Source organism: Xiphophorus couchianus, chromosome 22 (assembly GCF_001444195.1).
Source record: "Xiphophorus couchianus chromosome 22, X_couchianus-1.0, whole genome shotgun sequence".
NCBI classification, from domain to species: Eukaryota; Metazoa; Chordata; class Actinopteri; order Cyprinodontiformes; family Poeciliidae; genus Xiphophorus; species Xiphophorus couchianus.
Window position 1 is genome coordinate 15,072,283 of NC_040249.1, and position 6,433 is coordinate 15,078,715.

Consider the following 6,433-nt stretch of genomic DNA (forward strand, 5'->3'; position numbering starts at 1 on the left):
TCCTGTGGAGTAGAGCCCTGCTTTTAAAGCCACAGGCTCCGCCCACAGACAATCCAAACAAACAAAAATACTAAGCAATTACTTCTAACTCAAATCAACTCTTAAAGTATACAAAATACTACTAGATAATACTACTACTACTAATAATAAAAAAAAAAAAATAAGTAAAATAAACTTGTAAACAAAATACAATACTCAATTTAATAAACAACACCCAGTGCGCTCTGATGACATCACCACCTCATGTGACTCCCTTTCTGCACGCCACAATCCGGAAACACCCTACTTGAAATCAGAACCGGGAAAACGTTTAATGCGGAAAACATGTTAGAATGAATGTTTAACTGAAGCAGGAACACCGCGTGTGCACCCACGACGAACCGCATCAGGTTAAACTGCAACAAAAAGTAAGTTAGTGATTGTGTACGTGATATTGTGTGTGGGTGTGTGCGCATGCCGATACGGACTCTATAATTAAGTCTTAGCTCGTGACGGCTCCTCCGTCACAAATTGACAGAGGTTTTGAAGACAAAATTTCAGGATGGAAAGTTGTTGTATAACATTTAGTGATATCCATAGTAAAACAGAAACAATGCCCAAAAACTATTTATTTGCATTTTGCTTGATCTGAATGTCATTAACTGAATCTAATGCACAGTAACCACAAAACCTCCATTTGTGAACATGTTGCCTTAGTGCCTGAAAGTCTATTATACACTCATACTTGTATTACTGTATAACATAAAGTATAGCTTGTATTAGTAATAGCGGTTAGCCAGCTCAATTAATATAATTTCATATATTCTCACAGCTTTACAATATGAAGCTGGAACACAGTTAAGCTTGGCTTGATAGTATACAAAAATCCAAGTTTGGACTTGATCAGAGGTAGGGTTTCTTTTTTTGGTGATGTATGTAACGGGTCACTCTTATAAATGAGACAATGAGTCTCAAGAATTTTTTTTTTTCTCTATAAATAAAGGACAGAGATACTGGTACTTATTCCTGCTTCACTGTTGTCCAACACATCACTGTGATGTTTGTTTTTACTTTGCAAATATATATTACTGTACGAACATCTCTGGTATGAAACAGAGGTAGAAAGAGATTAAATATTAACCAACACAGTGTTGGATTACTCAACAATGCCCTCAAGTTAATCATATGTTTTTCCAACAATATTTTTAATGCTTTTAAGGGCTTTGCTCTCCATTCTCACTGGTATTGTATTTTTAACTGTCTAAATGGAAGGTTGCAACAAAATGCAGACCACCTGTGGAGAGTAATGATCATATGCCACACACTGTGAACACATGGTTGCCCAAAATGATCAGTGCAGCACAGTTTATTCGGCAACAGATCTAATTATTAGAATGTCACTGAATTCTCAGATCATCCAGTCACAAGAAAAACAAAACAACCTACCCTGTGGCGTTGTTTGTGCAGCACACTCACTAGCGATCAATGCCGCGTGAGTTGGTTGAGAGAAATTATCAAAGAAAATTATTTGCCATCACACATTGTGCAATTTTGTTGATAATGGTAGATAATAAATTCAAAAATCTTATTTTTTTTAAGTTCAGTCATTAGAGACAAGATAACATATTTCCTTTATTTCCTTCTGCTAAACAAAATCCTTAATTTTTATGACTGAAGTTCCTTAAATTATGCATGAGGACTATCACATAAATATGTTCCCATATTTCTGACCTTGAATAAGTATCTCACTTATCCTGGTACATCATAAACTATACATTCCTCATTGCTCAAATATTTGTAAGGTTTTGTTCTACCTATTTCTCCTGCTTCAAATCTCCAATTTTCTGTTATTACAGTACACATGTTAAGTTACAGCATAACAGTTTGCAATTCTACTTATTCAACATCCACTGCTCTGACCTCCCATGCTTAATTTCATTACAAATGTGAGACTGGTGTTGTCTTACATAAAGAGAGATGGTGACAAGAGGTAAATATAAGAATAAGACATATGAGCGCCTCCTTCTGTATTGAGTCTCTCACTCCATTTCTTCCCCAGGAGATCCTTTATTGTTCACTAAGAGAAGTGATCCATCAAAGCAAAGTTATTGACATTTGTGAGAAAACAGCAGCAACTGAAGGGGTCTCCACAACCTAGTGTGAAAGCAAAATAAAAATGTATTTGATATTTTGAGAATATAGAAATGAACTTACTATACTTGTTTATCATGTGCTAGTATATCCTACAGTAAATTAAAAACCAAAGAAATATGTTTTAATTAGTTACATCCATAATTTGGTATATTTTATTGGGATTTTATGTAATGGTCCAACACAAAACTGGAAATAATTGTGAAGTTTAAGGAAAAAATGCATACTATTTAAAACCAAAGGAATCTGAAAAGTGTGACAAGTGTTCGTATTCACCCCATTCACTCTAATACAAAGAACTGGGCTCCAATATATGTAAATGGAGCCTACTTGTTTTCTTATTTAACTTCAGTGTGACTACACATGTCTTGCAAAGATGTAAGGGGTTTGACAGTAATGTAAACTTTTGACTTATGCAAAGAAACATTGGTGGCAAAACACTGTAGTCTAATCTGAACACACCATTCTCACAAATGCAGTGGTGGCAGCATCTTACTTTGGAAATACTTGTCTTCAGCAGGTACAGGGAACATGGTCAGAATTACTGGGAAGATGGATAGCTCATATACAAAAAAATACTTTTTGACTGTGACTCAAAAGGAGGGTATTATGAAAAACTGACTTTTGTTAGCTTTGTATTATGTTATAATATCAATCCCTCATCAAAAACATACCTGGAGGGTCACTTTGACTCATTCATGCATGTTTAAGAAATAGTTGAATCTCCTATGGGACCATTCATGGGTGCCTTAATGCCTTCTCAATCACTGCATTTATTTACCCAAAGTTCAGTTTTGAAGCTTCAGTCCTTCTGCTGAACTAAGACCTTTGCTGTTAAGAATCTGTGGCAAGATACATATTTTCATTGGCTTTATCCTTCCAATCTGATTTAGCGTTCACCCTCTTTCCAAGGATTAAAACAGGTCCTAGGTGACACATTTCTCATGCAAAAAAGGCAGGTGCTTTTGTCACTTTTGTTATAAGAATAAGCATTAATATTTTAACATTTGGCATGAGCAAATCAGTTGAAAACCGTGCAGTTCTATACAATGACTACATTTTTTAGATACGTGGTTTAATTTTTTTCTAGATTTACTACAGAATGATGTCTTACTACACTCCCCTAACACTTGTTCAGCATTAATTCATCTTCCAAGGAATGCACTGCTTTTCAATTTTTATTCAGCTCTCTTCAGGAAATACAGTAATCCTTACTTAATAGAAGTCAGAAAAGGATGACTTTCTACCAGTGTATTATCCAAGACCTGCAGCCAGGGATCAGCTATCATGTTTTCAAAGAAAAAGCTGCTTACAGATATTTGCAATATGCTATGAAAGGATATAGTTTGTCAAAGATCCTAAAAAAATAAACTAAAATCCAGGATGGGGGTTTTAGCTTTCCAAAAGATATGTTAATAAGTGCTTTCTTAGCTGAAGGAAAGGTATGCTCATTGTCACAGATGATCTGAAACAGTAAAACAATATTCACTTGTAGAGTCTGCTGTTGTCTGCTGGGGGTCTGGAGGAAACCGTTAAGTAAACAGCTAATCTGAGGTTGACATGCAGTCGTCCAGAGGAGTGTCTTTGTTGTTTAAAACTGCAGTGAAAGTGCTACAGCCACCTTTCCACAGTTGCTACTGATCTGTAGTGTGTCATATCCTGGGAACAAAACTGTAAAATTATGTTGAGAGAGGTCCTCCCTAATAAATCCATGTTAATTATTTGTCTCTCTCAGCTAGTTCTGTCAAACACCTATTGCAATAACACCTCTCCCACAGAGCATGACAAAGAAGATTAGCACTTTACAGGGAGAATCTCACTCTCCTTGAATCTACATCACATTCATTCACACATTCCCTGTGTTGCAAGTCACATTTGCCTTCTTAGCTGTCTTTTCATAAAAGCTACACCTGGTCTGGTGTTCAATTCAGCTCTGACACCTTCCTGGAGGGAGCCATTGGCTAACCCAGTGGTTCTCAAACTTTTTTCAGTGATGTACCCCCTTAAAAATATATTTTTAGTCAAGTACCCCCTGACACGGGCAAAACATTTTTGGAATTAAAAAGGGGTACAGTGCTGTAAAATCACTGTCTGATTTATTAAAGCCAAACAACTTATATCAGTGAACCTGACAAATACATCCATATTGCAAACATTGCATGGTTAAACAAAAAAGAAAAACAGAAGACGGTGACCACCAGGAAGGTATAAAACCAGTCAAACCGTTTTATTTTAAAGGATATTGAAACTAAATACTGAATATAAAATTCAGTGCATGAACACACATTTATATTTTATCGAACTTTTCACAAAATAATTTTTCCCAAGACTTATTATGAGGAGCCTACTGATTTTTTAAAGATATTTTGAAAAGCTTCACGTACCCCCTGCAGTACCTCCACGTACCCCCATTTGAGAACCACTGGGCTAACCTATTGCCTATTGTTCTAGAAGACATACATGACTATACCTTTCTGTGTTTGAATCTCTTTCTCTCTTAAACATTGCAAATGAAGGTGAAAATTCTGATACTCTTTTTGATGGCTTGACTGGCTCAAAGCATTTCTGTTTAGCTGTGCTTCTATCCCAGAGGAAGTCAGTGAAAGAGCTGCTGCTACCATTAACTATTTAATTTTTTCCTTTATCACTGAAAGTACTGTGCGATCAGTGCTTCTGTGGATGTTGTGTGTCTGCTCTGACATGTAAAATCCCCATCTGATTGCAGCAGAATATCCCTCAAACCTAGCTTCGTTCTCAGAGGTTTCTTCCAATTAAAAAGTTCTCTTTCCTACTGTCACTACATGTATGCACATTATGAGAGAGTGCAACATGATGGAAGCCGCTGTCAACTTTCACCATGTGCAAAGTCAGTGACTTGATTTCTTTAGAAATAAAACTTTTACCAATTAGAAAACTGGACCAAAATTCCATTAAACCTGGACTAAACAGGACTTTACTGCACTGTTTTATAACTAGTATCAAAGCAGTAGATGGCAATGCCAGGTAGCCATTCCATTTTCTTAAATAGTCTACTTTGAAGAAAATCTTATTTCATACTTTCCAACAAAATTAAAATACTGAAAACTGCTTTAATCAGGACTTAATTTAATGAGAGACATTAGATAACACAACTAGTCCAGGTGTCCATAATAGAAGCAGGGCCCAAGAACAGAGAAGGAATAGCCTAAGGCTGACTGAAGGTACCTTTGCTCAGATTCTCATTCCTCTTTCATCTCCTCACCTCTTCCCTATGACACTCTTTCCAGACGCAGACATTGCTGTCCTTCCTTTGTCAGCTTCTGACGGCTCTGATATCATCATCTCTGCTGGAGGGCATCCGTGGAAACTCTGGTAATAGCTTTAATGATAGCCTGAAAGCATATGACTCTTGTAACTAAGCAAAAAAAAAAGAAAAAAAAAAGAATATTTTTATAATGTTGGATTTTTCAAATTAATGAGAATAATTAATGCCTAAATGAACACACAGTAATTTGAGATAATGTTCCATTCCATTATGAAAGCACAATTTTTCTTGCACGATCAAAGCAAATGCAATGCTGTGAGCATATGCAGATACCAAATCTTTGTAAATGTCTGTCCTACTTTAATGTCTAATATATCTTAGTGTACAGCCTGTGTAAAGATGCTGTAATTAACGGTTTTCCCTGGAGGCCTGAGCTGAGCTGTGAGTCTTTTGGAAAAGTGAGCAAAAATGGGCCCTTCTTTCCAATATAACAGGAGCATGGCAACAGCACGTGCTAAAGTGCTGTTGCCACTTTAGCTAGCACTTTTTTTGTGGGAAAAATTGTCCATCTTTAATGTAAATTGTTTTCTTTTATTCTTAAATTTGCTGCAATGTAACTTTGTTTTTTTTTTGTGGTGTTTGTGTTTATGTGGTGTTTCTGTCTGTGCTAGAGCTGCAGGATTTCCCTGGAGGATGGAGCTGAGCAGGGAGCTCCAGCACACCTGTTCTGCACCAAGCCTCATCAATGGCAGGATAAGGTAAGGCAAGACACTTTCATTTGAATATGACATTTTCAGCAACAAGGCAATTTAAAGTGCTTCACGTGATAAGAAGGGGAAGAAATAAGCAAAAGACAAAAATAATCTAAAACATCACATTGCAGTTGCAAAGTGAGGAAAAACAATGACAGGTTTCAAAACAGACTAACGTTAATGATGTTCTACATGTCATTAATCAAAGGCAACTTTAAACAAATGAGTTTTCAGCTTTTTTCAGCATTTCTGCACTTTTCTGGAACTTTGTTCCAGATTAGAGAAGTATAAAAACTGAATGCTCCTT

The 6,433-nt window shown here is 36.3% G+C and overlaps 1 long non-coding RNA gene across 1 annotated transcript; it reads left to right on the plus strand.

Annotated features, from left to right (window-relative positions):
• The first annotated feature begins 249 nt into the window (after positions 1–249).
• On the plus strand, positions 250–6,133 carry LOC114138467 (uncharacterized). The gene is made up of 3 exons (XR_003594220.1): positions 250–407; positions 5,397–5,481; positions 6,046–6,133. It is a non-coding gene; the product is annotated as an uncharacterized LOC114138467 (long non-coding RNA).
• Positions 6,134–6,433: the final 300 nt, after the last annotated feature.